Raw genomic sequence first — 21,642 nt, 5'->3', positions numbered from 1 at the left:
ATAAGCATAAGCGCGGTCAACATGGTCAAAAGAGAAAAAAGACATTGCAACCGACCAAAAGAAAAAAAAGACATTGCACAGGATTGTGACCCAGAATAAGAAAACAACTGCTGCAAAAGTGACTGCAGAGCTCAATCTCAGTCCCATGAAGATGGAGATTAAGCTCTGCAGTCACTTTTCCAGTGCAGCCCAATGCTTTCTAGCCACTAAGTAAAACAAATAAATAAATAAAAGCACATTTTTATTATTCTTTTTAAAGGTGAACTTGTCCTTTAAGGTGTACTATTTAACACTTTTAGGATAGCAGCTGCATATTTGTTCATTAGCAGCCTGGTGGCACAGATTTTAAAAAATACTAGTTTTACTTTAGCATATCTGTAATGTGCCCTAGGATGCTTTATCAGTTCACTAAATAAATGTACTTTATTTTACAATGTTTTTAAGGGTTAAATTAAGTACACATTGAGGGTAAATACAGACGTGTATTCAGTTGACTTGTGTTTAATGTATGTGTCCACTCAAACATCCTCAGTGGGTGAAAAAAATACAAGTGAACAAAGCTATATATAAAAAAAAAAAATTCCAGATGCTGCTGTCTGTGGTCATAGTAACATAGTGAAGCACAACTTCACCATTCAATACGATTATCACACACTTGGAGTAGCAGCAATCACTGTACGTTTAGTCTTCATGCACACTGGACGTTTTTAAAGCTGCAGTTTTTGTCTTTTGGCATTTTTTTTCAACAGCCAGTAAACTCCCCACCATCTTATCCTATGTGTCCATGCACAGATAGGCTGTAATCAGCGTTTTTTGGCTGGAAAAAAAAACAGAATGAGTGGGTTTCTAGATGAGTTTTTTAGCTGTAAAAATGCTCTAATGCTGAAAAACGCTGTAAACCGTGGTAGACTGGCATGTTTAGATTTTTTTTAGGAAATTTTTTTGTTGCGAATAAAAGTTAAAAACCGCAAATGCAGAAAAACGCAGCTAAACACTAATGTAAAAATGCTAAAAAAATAGTGAAAAACCCACATTTTTAATGTGACTTTACACAGCTAACGCTACCAGCGTTATTAAAATGCCCATTGTGCATGGAGCCTAAGACTGGATGAAAAGTGCTGTTGTTTTTCTGTCTTGCCTTACTAAACAATTCAAATATATGCATGTCATACAACAGGTGCTGGTTTATCTTAAAAAGTGCTATTTAAAGGCAATTTTTTTTATTTATTTTCAAAATAGTTGAGAACAATGCTGATAAGCAGTTAGGCTTTTTAGCATAAAAAAATAAAATGTATATTTAAAACTGAAAAAGCTCAGTTTTAAGGTAATGTTCTTTTATTTGTGCATGAGACCGATGAAAATAATTTAGAAACCTCACTGCTTAGTCTGCATAGTTCTTGTGAAAACAGCTGGCATCTATGACTGAAGAAATTAAATGAGCCTGTGATATTTAAATTAATAGTACTAAAATTAGCTTAATCATCACTTCCTATGTGCTTGCATGAAGAACAATGGGTGACTCATGGTAAAAACTGTCTTAGGGAGAAAAGATGCCTCGATTACAAAAGACCATAGAAAAGCACTGCTTTAGACAATTCAATTTGTTCTCTATTTAGGACATAGGTACAGTGGAACAGAAATCACCTCAAAGTAATTGCATTCCTAGCAGGAGTTACAAGTCAGAGGAAGGTGAGGTCCAATATAATAGAGTGCTAATGCTGGTACTTTGCAAGGACACCCCAAACAAAGGCATCAGAAGTAAGGTGAGGTTTAGCAAAAAGAAATGAAATACCCAAATTCCTGGGTATCCGTGCACCTTTTAAAAAACAGAACAAACAGCAGATATACTCCAAGATCCACAAAGAGTTAAACATGTTGATGGCACAAATAGAAATGTTTTTCCTGATAAATTAAACCACAGTTTCTGCTATCCTCTAGATCAGGGTTTCTCAACCTTTTTTCAGTCAAGGCACCCTTTAAAATTATGGACAGTCTTGAGGCACCCCATTCTAAAATAGTGTGCCTCTAGACTGTCCATAATTTTAAAAGGGCACCCCATTCTAAAATGTGAGAAACTATTCTAATACTTTTATATAACACAGCAATATCCACACATGTAGGGCACCCAACATTAGAGGGGATTTATTCTTCCAAAGAAAATACACTTTTGCACACTGGTACTAACTAGTATTCCAATGTTTCTTTTTTCCTTCAGTTTTTCTCCATCACTGAGCTAATGTGACCCCAGCATTGATGAAAAGGGACAGGGGAGGGTCAAACTAGGATAAAAGTGTAGTGATTCCTCCTGCGCTAAATGAACGCAACCTAGACAAAGCTGCTAGCACCCCAACCTTATACCTCTAAAAAGGATAAAACATAAATAGTGTACATATGGTGCAGCACTAAATTTAAATATAAATATAAAGTGCACTAAATACAATAAATAAATCAGATAAATACCAACATACGAATCCCAAAATAGGGAACTTAAATTAAAGTGCAAAAATCCTTAAAGTGCAATTGAATAACTAAAAATGGGTCATAATTCTAGACCCTAAATACTGTGAAAAACTCCAAACCCAAACTAGGATGCTGTGTAGGCAGCTGACATCCTCCTTATCAACTGATGATGTCATTGGTTGTCAGGATGCCGGCGGCTAGTAGGTTGTAATAGTGCACAATGAAAACCTGTGGCTTTGTGTAACTAAAAAGCAAATTCTCCCACCCACTGACATGTATACAAGTTTTGGGCAATGTTTAAACATTTTACCAGGGCACCCCTGAAGAAACCTCAAGGCACCCCAGAGTGCCAGTGCACCCTGGTTGAGAAAGGCTGCTCTAGATCAGAGGTATGTACCCCTATATGATTATGGATCCCCAATGGATTGCTCAACAGTTCCCCTTCAACAGATTATCAAAAATCATCATTCCTAGTTCTATTAAGCACCAGCGTGGTTTCATAAGATATATCAATAGATTGGTCTTATTTTTTGTATATGGTAGTTTGGAACAAAAGATTTAAGGTTCAATAATGCAGAAAATCTTGTTTCAAGTGTCTTACAAATACCATACCCTCCATCATTGGGTTCCTTTATTCCCAAGGGATATGAATACCCACAGTTAGAAACCTCTGCTCTAGATAAACTAGGGTTTATGAGTATGGAAAATGTTTGCATCTTCCTGTATGTCTTTTTTAGACTAATACTATACTGCGGGCAGTCAAAATGATAATTCATTATGGAGGACTAGTCTACTCAGTGAATACAGCAATGACTATTCAATATTTTAATATTTCATGATAAGATTTCTACAGTTATTTAGAAAATGGAGAATAGTAACATGTAAGATAAAAAGGGTATTACATATAAAAGACACTCCATGATGACTAGAACATTTTTTTGACAGTGAGGCTCTTGGCACAGCACGAGTCCTGTAAAGTGCTTTTGCTGAGAAACTGCTTAGTTATATTCAGATATCTGGCTCCATGCAGTCTCTTATTCTTTTATCAAGCCAGGCTCACTCCATGTTATCATTCCCTGTGCCACAGGGCTCCAGGATGGGGAGATGTTCAGCCTATTATAACACTCTTGTTAATCCAGCCATCAGCAGGAAGTGCGAAAGAGCACATGGCCAAAAACAAAGGAATATACTTAGACAAGGATAAAATGGCCACCTGTGTTTCTTGAGTCCTTTGCTCATTAGTCAATGTCATAGAAAAATGGGACATAAAACCACAAGGGCCTGAGCATGTAAAACAAATACACACATTGGAAAACAGGATGTTGTACAAGGAATAGTAATGTGGTTGTATAAGGAAAGACATAGAAATCAAGAAAAAATACATATACGCAATATTTGTGACAACTTCAATAAAGGCTATGTAGCAGCTTTGAAATATATGCAATATGAGTTATCATGCAAGTTTAAGACAGTCTAGCTAATGTTTAAAAATAACCCATTGCTAAAGAAGTTATACAAGAGCAGAGGAAAAGTTAAAATACACAGGCAGGAAATATATCTGATTTGCCTTAAAATTTCCAAGCAGGTCTGTATCTCTACATCAGTGGTTCTTAACGTTATTGGGGCCAGGGCCCAATAAATTCTTCCAAAACTTCCATGCTCCAATAGTAAAAAAAAAAAAGAAAAAAAGTTGTATTTTACACTAACACAGTACAAGTAAAGGAATACAACATTTGAATTGAAATATTGTAAGACTCTGGAAAGTGGCTGAGTGTCACTGTAAGGTTGATGGGGGTTCTGAGGGGGATTTAGGGGCTCAGTAGTGGATTCTAGAGAAAGCTTGGGACAACTGTGGGAATGGGGTCTCTGAACAGGGTTGAGGGTCTCTCTGGGGGGGGCTTGTGATTGGGCTGGAGGCTCTGCAGCAAACTAGAGGCCACTGCTGGGGACTAGGGGCACTGTGGGAGTTCAAGGGACATAGCAGGCCACTATAGGAGGTTGGGTTGCACTATGAATGCTGGGAGGCACTGTGAGAGGTTATGTGATTTGCAGGTGGCTGGAGTCCTGAGAGGAAGGAGTTCGGGGGCTGAGAAGTGGGCCATGGCCTGGTGGCAAGAACCACTGTTCTAACTACAAATCAGGAACCCAGGTAATCAAGATTCATGGTATCTATAATTCCCTGTAAACTGAACAAGTCAACATAAATATATATTGCACCATCAAAAACATGTATTATTTGCATAATTGATTCACTCATCCCTAGCCATCTCATCACAAAAGTTTCAGAACTCTGTGCCTGTTAGAAGACAAGAACACTCTGCCTTTGGACAGCCACTTAATATACATTTTTATGTTACTAACTTTTTTTTTCAAGCATACCATTATTCTTTGTATCCTAGCTAGGAAAGAAGTAAAACTATTCTTCATGTCCATAGATGTATCAGTATTCTAACACACATTTGTTATTGATGGAAACATTAACATCTAAATAAAACTGAACCCATCCCATTCCTTCCACCATGTTGTCTTCTGCTGTGCACTTTTCTATTGTTGCTTCATGTTTGAAATTAGTACCAGAGCTGCATTAGTCACTAGACAGAGTATTACCAGGGTCTGTCTAGAAGGCTGCAGCTGGATTTTTAGACCCGAACAACACAAACAAACTAGGACCAGTTTAGACAGAAACCAATTAACTTACCAGCATGTCTTTGGAAATATGGAAAGAAACCAGAGTACCTGGAGGAAAGCCACACAAGCACTTGAAGAACATGCAAACACCATGCGTCATGGTTTATATTTTCAAAATAGCTGATCTCTATCTCTGTCAGTATCTAAGAGGCATAAATAACTATTTTCCTTCTTGCAATAAAACAGCATCAAGCTCCTAGATGGAGAAGTCAACTTGAACTGTCACTTCTAACATATCATACTATGCTAATGTTTCAGCATTAGCAATGAGTTGTTTCAATTTGTTAAATTTATTATTTTGTTGGGATTCTCACTTAAGGGCAGTTTTCTTTAAAGATGAACTGTAAGTCATGGCACTGCTCATAGGTTAGTTGAATTCTAGCTGTTAGATGCAACTTCTCCTTCTGTACTAATGCACAGAATTACAACACAAGGCAGATACTTACACCAGAAAAGATACCAGTATAATCAATAATTGTGTTGATTGTTTTAAAAACCAGACATTCTGATTTAGATTAAAGATCACCAGGGATTAAAAATAAACTTTCAATAGGACCATTGTGGACCGGTAAGTATATTATCAAATCTGAATCAGGAACTAGGTATTCCACTGAGCAATATAACAAAGTGGAATAACTTAAAAATGATTTTAGGTCACGAGTTTTGACTCTGTACTATCATTTCATTATCGTATTCCTATTTCCCTTGTGGCTAAATCTATTTATTTCTGCTATGTCAGTTTTAATCACTCTCAGTCTAATGTCTGTATTGATTATTATCTCATCCATTTACTTCTGCAGTTCAGTTACTGTTTCTCTATTCTGCTTAAATGGAAACATGTTTCTCTTTTCTACTTACAGGGAAACCATAGTGCAACCATTCTCGGCCAAGGTTCCAGGAGGTTGCTAGGGGTTCCTTGAGCAGTGGCCTCCCACCTGATGGTGCCTGCTTAGTTCCGAATCCAATGCCACTTGGCAGAGCCACTGGCATGACACCATTGATCTTTTTAGCGGTCTGTAAGGCTGGCAGTAATGGGGGCATTTTTCCCACTAACCACTTATGTAAGGGATAATTTTAGTAGACATTCCCTGGGAACTAAACATTATTTCAAGGGTTCCTCTGGGGTAAAAAGATTGAGAAAGGCTACTATAGTGTATTGGTGATGATTCCAGGTTTTGGTATATAATTGCAATGCTAACTTTGTACAGATTTGTTTTTGTAAATATTAGGCTGATTACAGCTACTTATATATATAAAACAAATTAGCCAACATATTTTAATTTTTAATAATAATTATAATAAGTTTGTAAAGTGTTTCCTTTAGCACATGGGTGCTCAACCTGTGGCCCTCCAGCTGTTGTGGAACTACAAGTCCCATCATGCCTCTGCCTTTGGGAGTCATGCTTGTAACAGTCAGCCTTGCAATGCCTCATGGGATTTGTAGTTCAACCTGTGGAACTCCAGCTGTTGCGGAACTACAAAATCCAATGAGCGTTTGCATTTAGAAGCATTTTTTAACTGTTCCATATCCAAATGCTTTTTGCATCATCAGAAATCCATGCAAAGTGTTTTCCATGTATTCAAATGGACTCAGTACACCAGCGCAGTCAGTTCCAGGTTTTGCGTGAAGGAAAAAATGGTAGAACGCGCCGCATTATGCTCATGATGGGATCCATAGTGAATACAACCAGAAAAGACAGGTCATCTCAACACATACTGCTCTCTCTGCTTTTGCTCTCTTATTTCTCTCAAAATGTCTAAAATTGTTAATTTGTTACTGTTTTCAGCACATTCTGGGCATTTTGGAAGGTCTCCGGATGTTACCTTTAAAAAACGCTTCTAAACACAAACGCTCATAAACGTGCATAAAAGCGCATAAACGCAGTATGCAAACGTGGCTAAACAGACATTTTTTAAAACTACATTTTCCAGCAGTCAGTTTCCATTGTTCAGAAGTGTTTTCCTCCTGTCCCATGTACAAGGAGCCTTAGGCTACATTCACACTGAGCTGAAGGTTTTCAGGCATTATGTGAAGCATTTTTTTTCTGGCATTTTTGAGCGTTTATTTTTGGCAGATTTGTAAATTTATAGGCATTTTTCAGGTGTTTTTCATTTAGGTGTTTTTGCTGTGGACAATAGAAACCTGTGTAGATGTGTCCTAGGCACATTGAGTACTGTCTGTGATCCTAGGCACAAACAACAGGAAAACCAGAATCAAGCACATACCTGCAGTACACAGAAGTTCTGTACCTTTCTCCGTCAAATGGGGAGCAGTGTAGCTGTTCCACTGGATCAGCAAGTTTCATCCCAGGCTCTAGTGGTTCTTACCAGGCTCTTATAATGGGGATCCCCAGGACATAGACACAGGGGTGGCCACGAATGAGAGCAATGCATGTCTCAGCTTCCAGAAGCAGACTCTCCTCCATTATCATCACAAGATGTGTGTTCGTAAGGTGTGGAGTGATGCTAGAAAAGGGTAGGGGAGCTCCTGTTTGAGCTGAAAACACCTGCAAAATAGTTGAAAAAACTCTCAAAAATGATAATTTCTTGCTGTTCAGGCATTTTCCATTCAAGTCTATGGGGACAAAAATGCTCAAATCTGCCTGGAAAGAAGTGCAGGTACTTTTTTGAACAGCAGGCTTTTTGCTACAGAAAACAAAACCCTCATATGTGTGAACTTTAAATATCTCTAGCAGAAGATGAATAAAGTCCAGAAGAGTAAGGCCATTCATAGATGAGGAAAGCCATTCATAGATGAGGTAAGCCAGATGAGCATTTGCAAATGAACTGCCTTCAAGAACCAGGATAAGACAGAAATCCCATACAGAAATATTCTACTTGGCCAAACATTTCTAGTGAGTGAATGAAGGGAGGAGAAGAGAGGGATTAATGCACCACTAACCTGATCCAACTGTCTGCTCCCCCAGGGAGAGGCTGACCTCACTGAAGGTACTTTGATCAGAATGTCAGTAGGTAAGTGCCACATTTGGCCTACACATATCAAGGGAAATTGGTCAATGGAAGTGTTTGTCTTATCACGATTGCTTCTCCTATAATTGAGCTTACCATGAAGGTCCCTGCCTTTGAAGACACTTGCTATTTAGACATACCGTATATACTCGAGTATAAGCCGAGTTTATCAGCACATTTTTTGTGCTGAAAAACGGCCCCCTCAGCTTATACTCGAGTCAACATCTGCAGATAGTGGGGCGCGCCCGAGGCACCGTCAAGGGGGGCGCGTACAGGGGTGGGCAGAGGGCTGTTGTCTCTTACCTGGCTCCATCCAGGAAGCGCTGCTCCTTCCGTCACTCCGGCCACTCCCTCACTCCTGCCGCTCGGCTCTGCCTCCTCACCAGTGATTGGCCGCCAGAACTGTAGCTCAGGAAAGGTACACAGGCGGCCAATCACGGGCGAGGAGGCGGAGCTGAGCAGACCCGCGAAAATCGAGTGAGGGAAAAGCCGGTAAGTGTGCAGTGCAGAGGTGCTGCTGCAACCACATATGCTGGCTGCAGCAGCACCATACTGCAACAGGGGTCAGCAAGTGTCATTGGTGTCAGTGGGAGGAATAGTGCCGCATCATTAGTGTCACTGATACTAATGATGGGGCATTATTCCTCCCACTGACACCAACAATGGGGCACTATTCCTCCCACTGACACCAACGATGGGGCACTATTCCTCCCACTGACACCAATGATGGGGCATTATTCCTCCCACTGACACCAACGATGGGGCACTATTCCTCCCAGTGATACCAATGATGGGGCATTATTCCTCCCACTGACACCAACGATGGGGCATTATTCCTCCCACTGACACCAACGATGGGGCATTATTCCTCCCACTGACACCAATGATGGGGCACTATTCCTCCCAGTGATACCAATGATGGGGCACTATTCCTCCCATTGACACCAATTTTTTACATTGACTAGTAGGTGCCTCATTTCCCACCCTCGGCTTATACTCGAGTCAATAGTTTTTCCCAGTTTTTTGTGGTAAAATTAGGTACCTCGGCTTATATTCGGGTCGGCTTATACTCGAGTATATACGGTAAGCATGTTTCTCTGAAGGTCTCAGTACACAACAGAAATGTTTAAGAAATAAATCTTCGTTTTGACATCCAAACAATTATCCTTAAGGCTCCATTCACACTTCTTGATTTGGAATTGTGAGCAGAATTGCCTCAATTCTGCCTGCGATTCCAAATTACATAGCAATTGCTGCACAACACAGGATGTGCATTTGGGTATCATTACCCTTTAATGGCACCCCAAACACAATGCAATTCTGCCGTGACTGTCACTTGCAGATGCAGCAAACCACACCTTTAAAAATCAGGTGAAGCTTGTTGCCAAAAATAATAACAGGAGCTTCTTTTCAGGTGACAAATGTGCATAGGGCAGCCTATTCAAGTGACAATCGCAAAATCGCGTGAGAATCAATCTTTGAAAATCACATAGCTGGAATGTTTAGTCCTAATACACGATAAATGAACGGGGCCTAAATGTTTATAGCATATCCAGGAAAGCATAAATTTATATTGAGGTTTGGAAAAGGGGTTAAAGTAAGTAATTATGTATTATGACTTTTACATTTTTAAATTTGCTCTTGATTTGTCAATTACCCACCCTCATAGGCATAGTGCAATTACTTTTTTTACTCATAATGACTGTTGAGATAAGACATCAGCCACTGTCAGGAATGCAATTCTCCCTACTTCCAACTTGCTGGACATGAAAACCAATATGTTGCAAATATGTTGCAAAATTTCTTGCCTGTAAATAAATTCTACCAACCTTAAACAGGACGCGTTTTTACTGGCACAATCTTCAGGCAAGATACACTATATTGCCAAAAGTATTGGGACCCTCTAAATCATTGTATTCGGGTGCTCCAATCACCTCAATGGCCACAGGTGTTTAAAATCAAGCACCTAGGCATGCAGACTGCTTCTACAAACATTTATGAAAGAATGGGTCACTCTCAGATTAGCACATTAGTGCATAGAGAACTTCATGGAATGGGTTTCCATGGCCGAGCAGCTGCATTCAAGCCTTACATCCCCAAGTGCAATGCAAAGCGATGCAGTGGTGTAAAGCATGCCGCCACTGGACTCTAGAGCAGTGGAGACGTGTTCCCTGGAGTGACGAATCACGCTTCTCTGTCTGGCAATCTAATGGATGTATCTGAGTTTGGCGGTTGCCAGGAGAATGGTACTTGCCTGACTGCATTGTGCCAAGTGTAAAACTTGATGGAGGGGGGGGATTATGGTGTTGGGTTGTCTTTCAGGGGTTGGGCTTGGCCCCTTAGTTCTAGTGAATGGAACATCAGCATACGAAGACATTTTGGACAATTTCATGCTCCCAACTTTGTGGGAACAGTTTGGGGATGGCCCCTTCCTGTTCCAACATGACTGCACCAGTGCACAAAGCAAGATCCACAAAGACATGAATGAGTGAGTTTGGAGTGGAGGAACTTGACTCGCCTGCAAGGTGTCCTGGCCTCAACCCTATAGAGCGGAGACTGTGAGCCTGGTCTTCTTGTCCGATATCAGTGCCTGACCTCACAAATGCACTTCTGGAAGAATGGTCAAACATTCCCATAGACGCACTCCTAAACCTTGTGGACAGCCCTCCCAAAAGAGTTGAAGCTGTTATAGCTGCAAAGGGTGGGCCAACTCAATATTGAACACTACATACTAAGACTGGGATGCCATTAAAGTTCATGTGCACGTAAAGGCAGGTGTCCCAATACTTTTGACAATATAGTGTACTTTGCAATAGTTTTACAAAGAAAAATTATTTGCTTAAAGCCCAACTGCAGGATATCAGCAAAGCCTCTCCAGACTTCCCCGTTTGGCTCCTTTAGGTCTAGGGAACTGGGAATAGCAGTTTTACTTACCCAATCCTCTACTTCCACAGCAACTATTGCTCCCCTGCGATCCAAAGGAGGACTGTTCCTCTGTGTCCTCACATCCAGTGCAGTACCCTGCATTGTACTTGATGATGTCAGAGGGCATCCAACTTCTGGAGCATGGGGGAGAAGAGATGGATCCTGCAGAGCAGAGACTGCCTGCAGCAGCAGAGAACTGCATAAGTTAAACTGCTTTTCTTGTTTCCCCAGAGATCTAGACCAAAAAGGAGTTTTTAACCTATTCAGTTCAGGGGAAGCCCACTGCAAGGGAGAGTTTTTACTTTCCCTGGAGCTCCAGAGAAGCGACTGTGCGCATGCAAAAAAACACATCCTCATGCTCTTGTTGGTGGTATGAGTGAGATAAATGGCTCTGTCATCAAGTCATCAAGAACATGTAAAGAACAAATCGATATACCAATTAATGCAACATTTATATATTTGGCTGAAAGCAGTGTTTATGTCTTATCTGATTTCACACTATGATATGTTAACTCTATTTTAAAAAAAATATTTATTTACCTAATTATCATTATGATGTCAACAAAGACAATTATTAGTTATTTCTGCTTTCCATGTAATCTTGTGGCTATATCTACGCTACAGTGAACACATAATTAATGTGTTGCTCTCTTCATTCTGCAGAAATCTGGTGTTAGAAACTATATTTTCATTCAATGTTTTGGCATGACAAAGAGCCATAAGGCATGAAATGCTGCTGAATGTAAACAGTCTGGGAATGCAATATTTGGGTCATGATGATTAATTTCTGTTGATCGGTCTCAGTATGTGCACTACAGTATCTGTTATGATTGATTCTAGAGCAGTGACAGTTCTTGCTTCCTGCTTTTTTCTAAACAGTACATTTCAATTTCAACCTAATTTACTGTATATAAAACACTCATCTAAAATGTTAAAGTTGGACTCCAAATTCAAAACCACCATTGGAGGGGGGGGGGGGGGGGGGGGGAGGATGCAAGGGTATGCTTGGTTTTGTCTAGGGTACCTTTAAATGCACTTTTACTTCCTTATTCCAAGCTTCCTCTTATGTGTGTGACCAGTTCCTTGAAGGTACTTCTCTTCAGTGCTCCTTTTGACAGTTACACCTTGATGTCATCAGGTACAATGCAGCACCAGCAGTCCTGCATTGTGAGGACATTGAGGGGTGCCTGCTACAGGTGTAACTCATCACAGCACTGGAAAATTGTAGCTGCAGAGTATGGAAGGGGGCAGAGGAGGTTGGGTTTCCACTATTAAAGCCAACACCTACACAAGGGAAACTTTGGAATAAATATGTGATGTCCCTTATGCGGATTTTAAAAAAAAAACATTTTTTACCCTAAACTTAGTCTTTGATGCTTACCATGTAGGGGAACCCCACTGCAATGATAGTTTTGAATTAGACCCTAGAGTTCAGCTTTAAAACACATCTCAACTCTCACTACATGTCATTATTTTTACAACCTTGATCCTGTGCTAGCATGTACCATTACAGGTACCTACCACTAATTTAGACTTTTTTATATTGTGTCAGATATGTAGGCCTTATTGACTAAGCACATGCATCAGTTAGTGGTGATCACTCATTGGATGTAACAGATGATGGCTGTAACGTAACCGACCCAGACTGCGCTTGAGTACTTCCGTTAGAATACCGCTTCCCCGTCCGAACACCGACAACAGACACCACAGCCGACTATACAAGACTAGACGACACCAGTCTTCAAATAAAGTAGTCTACCTCCTAGTTTACTTCAACACAGATACAAGATATATACACTCAGGGGACAATCCCCCCCTCCCTGCATAATGACACAGGGCGGGGCAATCTACACTTAGTAACAAGAGACACACAGGTATTCAAACTTCACACCAGCAGACAGTCCCATCAGGAGGGAGGGCTGTTGGAGACACCCCCCCCCCCCACTAAGCTAATACACATAAACACATACATCCCATAATAGATTGCTTCCAAGCCAGACAAACAATAGAACAATAGGATGCAGCCACATAACATTAAACAATCAACAACCCCCACCCCACCTATCTCCTAAACATTTCTACACAGTCTGAGACAAAGCCCACACAATATTAGGACAGATCACCCTGTACCCCTAACAGGCACAGGGTGATTTACACATAAGAGGGATATGGGGAGCTGAGACAGGAGTCTTTCCACCTCTCCAAAGTGAACTGGGTTCCATGGGCCCCCCACCCAAAGTGACTCCCGTCACAATGGCTATTTTCAATGATTGGCCCTTAAGGGAGTGATAGACCACTATATAATGGTGTGCTGCACTACAAGTAACTAACTAGGAGTAAGGTCTCGTTTGACTGAAACGAGTTCGTGTTGCTTGTCTTCTGGAATGTTTTTATACTCTGCATTCAAATAAAGTCTCTAAAGTTCATCCTCACCTTGTTGCTGATCCTATATGACTGACTAATTCAGACTTGGTGTAACTGCAGTAGGCTCATGTAGATGTTATCAAAAGGAGGAAATGTGATTAGTCAAAACCATTGATTGGTTGATAAATTGTCCACCCTTTGCTGCAGCTTCACTGTAGCAGAGCAGCCACACCAAGGCTAAAACTGTGGTAGATAAAGCATATGTAAACCATCAACAGTATGATACATATTAGGGCAGTGTAGAGCGAGACACATAGGTTGATTTCCTATAACTGGAGAGTGCAAAATCTGGTGCATCTCTGCAAAGAAACCAATCAGCTCCCAGGTTTTTTGTCAAAGTTTAATTGAACAAGCTGAAGATAGAAGCTGATTGGCTACCATGCACAGCTGCAACAGATTTTGCACTCTCCAGTTTTATTAAATCAACCCCATAGGGTGAAATGTAGCTAAGGATTTTGGCACACTTTAAAGTGTAATTGCATGCAAAGCTTTTTTTTATATAGAATGAGAAAGGGTTAGAAGCTCTGTTGTGTTTTTTCTGCTGTTTGAGGCTGTGTTGGAGAGTTACCCTTAATGTCTGTAACACTGCTGTTGCTGTCACCTAAAGATGCATGCAGGCACCATTATATGCACGCAATGTACTGGCAGCCTATTCAGTACCCTTTGAGTTAATTTTATAGATTCAAATATAAATTACATGCTTTCATATTGATGTGTCTCATAGTTGAGAGCAGTTAGAATTATTGGTCAAGTTGCAGTGTCAACTTAAAATGCAAAATGCTGTCTTGAAAAATTATGGTCAAATTAATTATTTCTATGAAATACTTTAAGCAGTTTACATGCTACTACTACTTAATAAATATTAATGTGAAAATCCTTATAAATGACAGGATTCAATCTGCCATGCAGACCAGCAGGGGTTAGTTAGAAAGATTAAAAAAACAGACAACATGGACAACAGAACAGAAGCATATGTCAATTGTAAACCTATTTTTTAGTATGTTTGGCATTATGCCTTACAATTTTATAACCACTTAAGTCCCCAGGCCTTTTTTTCCCTAGCTCCCAGTGCAGCCAGTGTCAGAGTTTGGGAAAACTATATTTTTTGGGCTCTGTAGTCTTTGTAGTCTACTCTAATGTTTTAAAAATAGTTTTTTGGGACCGATAGGGCTTTAATTTGGAAGAAAATTTGGTTATATATGTTTTATTTCCTATATTTTATGGGGACAAAACAGTAATAAATTGGGAGAAAAAATCCTGTTTACTTCCCCCAATGCAGTGTTTACATAATTTGCACACCCCCATATATTTATACCAAAATATGATCAACAAAATCTGCTGAAAATAATGCCACATCAGTGCAACTTCCTCCTGGTCTGAGCTTTTTCAGACCCAACTTGATCCCTGGACTCAAGCTTGCGAATAATAAGCATAGCTGGAACCTGGGTTTCTTCCTAATGGCTCCCTGTAGAAATCTGTCATGCTAGATATCTATACTGATATGGACTGGGTGTTAGAAACGTAAGGATGCCCCATCATTTCATGGAAATGAAAATGATCAACCTACAGAGGACTGAATTCAAAGACATCCCAAAAATAAAAGTGAAAAAATTATGCAACAGACTAATCCATTTTGCTGAAATTTCATTGCAGCAACTCAAAATGGTACTCAGTAGTTTGTATGGCCCCCATGTGCTTGCATGTATGCTTGACAACGTCGGGGCATGATCCTAATGAGATGATGGATGGTGTCCTGGGGTATTTCCTCCCAGATCTGAACTAGGGCATCACTGAGCTTCTGGACAGTCTGAGGTGCCACCTGGTGGCTTCTGATGGACCGAAACATGATACCCCAGAGGTGTTCTATTGGATTTAGGTCAGGCAAGCGTGGGAGCCATTCAATGGCATCAGTTCCTTCATGCTCCAGGAACTGCCTGCATACTCTCGCCACATGAGGCCAGGCATTGTTGTGCACCAGGAGGAACCTAGGACGAACTGCACCAGTGTAGGGTCTGACAATGGGTCCAAGGATTTCATCCCGCTACCAAATGGCAGTCAGGGTGCCATTGTTTAGCCTGCATAGATCTGTGCATCCCTCCATGGATATGCCTCCCCAAGCCATCCCTAACCCTCCACCAAAATGGTCATGCTGAATGATGTTACAGGCAGCATAACATTTACCATGTTTTCTCCAAACCCTTTCACGTCTGTCACATGTACTCAGGGTGAACCTGCTCTCATCTGTGAAAAGCACAGGGCACCAGTGGCAGATCTGCTAATTCTGGTGTTTAATGGCAAATGCCAATCGAGCACTATGGTGCCGGGCAGTGAGCACAGCACCCTCTAGAGGACATCGGGCCCTCAGGCCACCCTCACGAAGACTGTTCCTGATTGTTTGGTCAGGGACTTTCACACCAGTGGCCTGCTGGAGGTCATTTTGTAGGGCTCTGGCAGTGCTCATCCTGTTTCTCCTTGCACAAAGGAACAGATACCAGTCCTGCAGATGGGTTAAGGACCTTTTACGGCCCTGTCCAGCTCTCCAAGAAAAACTGCCTGTCTCCTGGAATCTCCTCCATTCTCTTGAGACTGTGCTGGGAGACACAGCAAACCTTCTGGCAATGGAACGTATTGATGTGCCATCCTGGAGGAGTTGGGCTGCCCGTACAACCTCTGTAGGGTCCAGGTATCGCCTCATGCTACCAGTAGTGAAACTGGCCCAAGCCAAATGCAAAACTAGTGAAAAACAGTCAGAAAAGAGGAGTAGGGAAACAAATGTCAGTGGCCTCCACCTGTAAAACCATTCCTGTTTTGGGGGTCGTCTCATTGTTGCCCATCTAGTGCACCTATTGTTAATGTCATTAACACCAAAGCAGCTGAAACTGAGTAACAGTGTCACGCCCCCTCCCCCCCCCCGCTCTGCTACTTAACTGACCAGATTAATATCCCAAGAATTAAAATTAAATTGACTTCGTGCTATACTCTTATTAAAAAGTGTTCCTTTAATTTTTTTGAGCAGAGTATATATCTGTAGGAAGAGGCTATACAGAACTGTAAAAGCTCTGTTAAAGCCTTCAAGCCTCTGCAATGACAGAGTTGCTGTAGCATCAATGATGATGTCACCACACACCTGCAGGAGTCACTGATTCCTGGTTCTGTGTTAAAATGGCTCTGGGACAAATAGTCACTCTATCTACAACTCCAATAAATGGTATTTTATGGATCAGTATCAAGTTTCTTACTAGAAGAGCCTAGCAGTAATATCACTTGCTACTACAGGCTGACAACACTAAGCCACTGTCTACTATTTAGCAGCAGCATTGCCAGCATGTAATAGTGATGTTAATAGCAGAATCTTCTGGTAAGACACTTTGCCAAGCGATCTCCTTCAGATAGCCAATGGGCTGCACAACAGATTTGAAAAGCAGCCCAATGACCAACTGAAAGAGTGGCATGTTAGGCTTGTAATGTCCCCTAGCAGTGGTCAATAGGGCAGTTTCCATGCTTGGGGGTCTGTGGAGGTTTAACAGGACTCAGGGGCAGTGTGTCTTTGACTTTCTGGATCATACTGCTGGGCTGCTAGCCTATGTCAGTGAGTCACACTCCAGGAGGCAGTGACACAGAATAACAGTCTTTTGACCCCCCCGTTGGGTCCCTCCATGGTTGAACTAAATACCCAGCCCTAACACTGTGGGAACACAAGTATCTGGATTATACTCAGCTGAAGTACTTAGCTACACTGCCCGGCAGGCAGACCCTTCTCCTCTCAACTTACTGCAGCTTCTTCATGCCTGAGCCAAGCCCTTGCTCACTCCACGAGGTATAGGTCATACACCAACCAGGTAAAGAAGAGGCAAGTCTTTTTTCTTTTGCTTTACTGGAATATAACTGGTAACACAACAATCCTTAAGTCCGTTTTTTTGCCCACTTAATAGGGTATCCTCTGACAAAGTCCCTACTCTCCCTAAATGTATCCCTCTTTTGGAGAAGTTCTCATGCCATTCCCGTTCATGGGACGGTGATACATAGAGTTGCTACATGCTGGAACTGAAGGCCCCAGACCTTTCCAAAGGGACCTAGAACAGTTAAACTACACTTACTCCTTGCAGTACACCTCTTACTACTCTAACCAACCCTCTAACCTACAGCCAGTTGTATATATACCTTTCTACAGAGAGATAGAGACTGCAACTCACCAAAAATAATAGGGTAAATAAGGTGAAACTCCCAACTTTCCATAGTTGACATCCCTCTACAAGCTGACAATGCTGGTGCTAATTGAAAGGCAGTTTCTTAGTGTTGTCAGTGTGGTTACTTGCAGGATCTCCAGGTAAGAAATGTTGCAACAGATTCACAAAACAAATATTTGCTTATGAAATCTGTATACAGTGAGACAGGATGCCAACCATACTGAAAATAGATTTGGGGTTTACATGCAATTTAACTCTAGTTAGTATTTGATTATTACTCACTGGCAGAAAAGCCCTACTCCCTATAACAAATTCATTAATAAAAATAACATAAAGGGAATAAGTCTTTTCCAAAGCAGAACAAATATATAAATCATAAAAATATAAAAAAGTATATAGCAATGAACAATGTATTAAAATGTACATGGTAAATGGTAGGGAAATAACCTGATATGTATGTGAACTAAACATGTTTTTACTTAAACAGCCAAAGAAATCAAAGTTCAATCTGTGATAAAAGTTAAGTTCAGCCCCCCCCCCCCCCAACAAAAAAAATAAATAAAATCAGCAGCTACAAATACTGTAGTTGCTGACTTTTAATATTAGGGGACTTACCTGTCCATGTGCCCAGCGGTGTTCTCACCCTGAGCTGATTCTTCAATGAGCTGCTGGGTTTTGGCGACGCCATCTTGACTAAGGGGAACTGGCGGTGAAGCCTTGTGTCTTCACAGCTGGTGTGAAACGTCTCCCCATACTATCTGTCAAATTCAAAAACAGCATGGCCGTGCGGGGCTCTGCCCACACGGCCTCGTTACTCATTCGCAGAGTTCGGTGAATGAGTGCCCACAAGTCCTGCAAGCCTTAGCGGCTGTGGGCTTGTAGTTTTCAATGAACTACCACGGTACTCTAGAGTGCCATGGTAGTTCACTGAAGCTTCCTGCCAGTATATCTGTTTGCCCATACATCCCGTACGGCAAGCAGATATTCGGACAGGTCTGCGGGATACCTGCATGGCATCAGCCATCTACTGATTGCTGGTGCAATGCTTTCCAAGCTCCTTTGGACAAAAATAATAAATGCACATTTTATTTACCAGCAAAAAAATGTGCATTTATTATTTTTGTAAAAAAGGTGAACTTATTCTTTAAACCCAAGTCAAGGAAAAGTATTAAATAATGCAATGCATCCAACACGTACAGACTGTTTGTTCGTGACATTTCCTGTTTTCTTCTATGTATAGGAAACCATTGTGCGATCCACTGCATTGTATAACATTGCTGCCTACATTTTCTGCTAAAAAATGCTATGGTTAAAACCACCATTAACTTTGAAAGCACATATATGATGCTGGGAAAAGGAACAGAGGACTAACTACTATAACTACCACATAAATATGTTAGGATAAATGTTAAAAATAAGTCACAAAATGACATACAAGAATGCCTACAATGCATAGTAAAAAAAAATGCAGAACAATGCAGCACAAAAAAAAACACTGCACTGCTATTCAAAACACATCAGCACATCTTAAAGCACATATATTAACACAAACCTCTCCATGTGACACTGAGTCTTTAGGTTCTTGGAAAAGTACTGCAATAGAATACTAAATGTATATATAAAAACAGCATATTCATCCTTTATCCTTTAATGCATTTTTGGTATTTGGCTTTGATTTTCAGTATATGAACAAAACTCTGCCTGACATAGAAAAATAGATATTGGAGGAATTGGGTTTTATTTGCCCAGCTATGTGCCAGCTGACAGTGCCACTATAGTAAAAAGAGCTTTGTCAACAATCCAGTTTATCAAAATGAGTTATTGAAAAACCTTAATTTAACATAGTGATGTACCGCATGCCAATTTTCCAGATGGAACAGACACAGAAATGCATAATGCATCTTATTTTAATAAAAATGGATCAAGAATGTATGAGCTATAAATTCATCCCCACTAGCAAGACTTTGAAATATTCTACGCGCATCACATAAAATTATTTTATTTCCCAAGACAAGTGTAAAGCAGCATATGGTAGGGTAATCTGCCACAGCTACAACCTAAACTCAAAAGTATATTACATTGCAAATTTTACTTATTCATTTCTGCCCCAACCTTGGTATGTCCCTGATTCTGTTTTCCGATCTGTTTGACCAATCCCCAAGTACCTTGCTTTGGCTGGCTATGTGACTATATTTAATTTAATTCCTCTGGTACAGTATCAGCTGTACTTGTGTTGACTGCTGTCTTTTCCTGGACCCTCTGTTAGCACAATGAATATCTGGATTATCGTCCTAGTTAGGCTAGGTAAATGTAGTTTCTGTAGCTCTCCTGTAATCAGTTGTGCAGCTGGTGATTATTATGTGCTGTCTTGTGTCTCATTGGTTGCAGATTTTACTGCTTACCCTTGCGTTCTGGACGGTACTGGAATGTAGGGGGTTGGGGAGTTAAATAGGTAACGTGAATATTTATGTAGTCCCTGCCAATCCCTGGGGGGAGTTGTCCAGTAGGTGGATGGGGGAATGCATAAATGGTCTGAGGCCTAGAGCAGCACGGTTCATTTCTAGGTGGAGAAGTTCCCAGCCTCAAGGGCTGCTGCCCATCTTGGAATTCCAGCTGCGCTGCTACACTTGTTCATCATGGTCCCATATGCTGGGGAACCTGTTTAGTAGTCATCAGCACCTCAGCTGTGTTAGAGATGGGGACCTATTCTACTGTATTTTGCTAAAACTGACTGAAGGATTCCACTGTGGATCTGGTCTGGAGTTTTCTCAGGAGAAGTGTCTGGCTGATATTGGAAGGAGGCATCTGAGTATCCAGGAACTTTTGTGAGTACAGACCTGTGTGAGAGATCCTGGTGACTGTGTACTGTTGCTATCCCTCCTGAGACAGTGCCTCCTGTTGCTCAAAATTTGGGGCATTTCCTATGGTGTTCCAGTGTGGCTCAGTCCCCTAGTTACTGCTGCAAAAACTGTACTAATAAGCTTTAAGAAACTTTAAGAAGCTTAAGAAGTGTCCTTATGTTACTGTCTTTTTGTGCTACTGAAGTATCCCACCTCTTCCTTATACCCTATCCACATTCAACTTTAATAAAGCATAAAAAAGAGACTCTAGGTGAGGGGTCTCCAAACTTTCTAAACAAAAGACTAGCTTCTTGTCCTTCAGACTTTACGGAAGCCAGATTCTGGCCAGTAGGAGTGAAAAATGTCCTGGTATCAGTGGGAGTAAATAATGCCCCATTATTTGTTTAAGTGGGAGTAATAGTGCCCCATTGTTGGAATCAGTGGGAGTAATAGTGCCCCATCGTTGACATCATTAGTGTCTGTAGAAGGAATAGTGCCCGACCATTGGTGTCAGTGGGAGGAATGGTGCCCCATCACTGTTGTTAGTTGTGGATGGAATAGTGCCTTAAGGGTTGGATAGAGGCATGCAAAGGGCTACATCTGGCCCCAGGGCCACAGTTTAGAGACCACTGCTCTAGATTGTTCACTGAGCCAGAAGAGAGAATGAGACCCTTGGCTGTTAATACACTGGTTTGGGAAAAGAACTTCAGGACTATTCAGCAGGCCCTTTAGGGGGTGAGCACTATATTCATATTCAATAATAGAGTGCCTAAGAACCTTGTGGGACCCAATTATAAAGTAAAGATATAAAGCTTCCCTACGAAGAGTACAAAAAACTGCAGTAGTAGTCATTGAATCTGAACAGTAACCAATCCTTACAGTACATATTTATCTTAAAAATTACTTTTTAATAAAACCAAACAACACACTTTGTTCAGCACATCCAACAAATGCATTCCTGTAATATTTTCTACTAGAAGAAGAGTGTTTTTTAAGGCTTCTCAAACTTTAGGCAGCATGTGCCATCCAGGGTTATTTAATATCGTTACTTCAGTTTGGGGATAAATTCTAGTACAAGGAGAGTAAACAGGCACATAAATAATGCAGTCCTTGTAGTCTTATAATAAATGGAATGTGTTCCAGGTCAG

At 40.9% G+C, this 21,642-nt stretch overlaps 1 protein-coding gene across 2 annotated transcripts in view; it reads right to left on the bottom strand.

Moving 5' to 3' along the window:
- SIPA1L2 (signal induced proliferation associated 1 like 2) overlaps nucleotides 1-21,642 on the bottom strand; it is a 314,324-nt gene that overhangs the window by 246,461 nt on the left and 46,221 nt on the right. The window lies entirely within an intron of this gene.

Source organism: Staurois parvus, unplaced genomic scaffold, assembly GCF_062004578.1.
Source record: "Staurois parvus isolate SC_StPar_1 unplaced genomic scaffold, SC_StPar_1.0 ptg000081l, whole genome shotgun sequence".
NCBI lineage: Eukaryota > Metazoa > Chordata > Amphibia > Anura > Ranidae > Staurois > Staurois parvus.
Note: the sequence above shows the minus strand (reverse complement) of the source record. Positions and strands in the feature narration are given on the sequence as shown.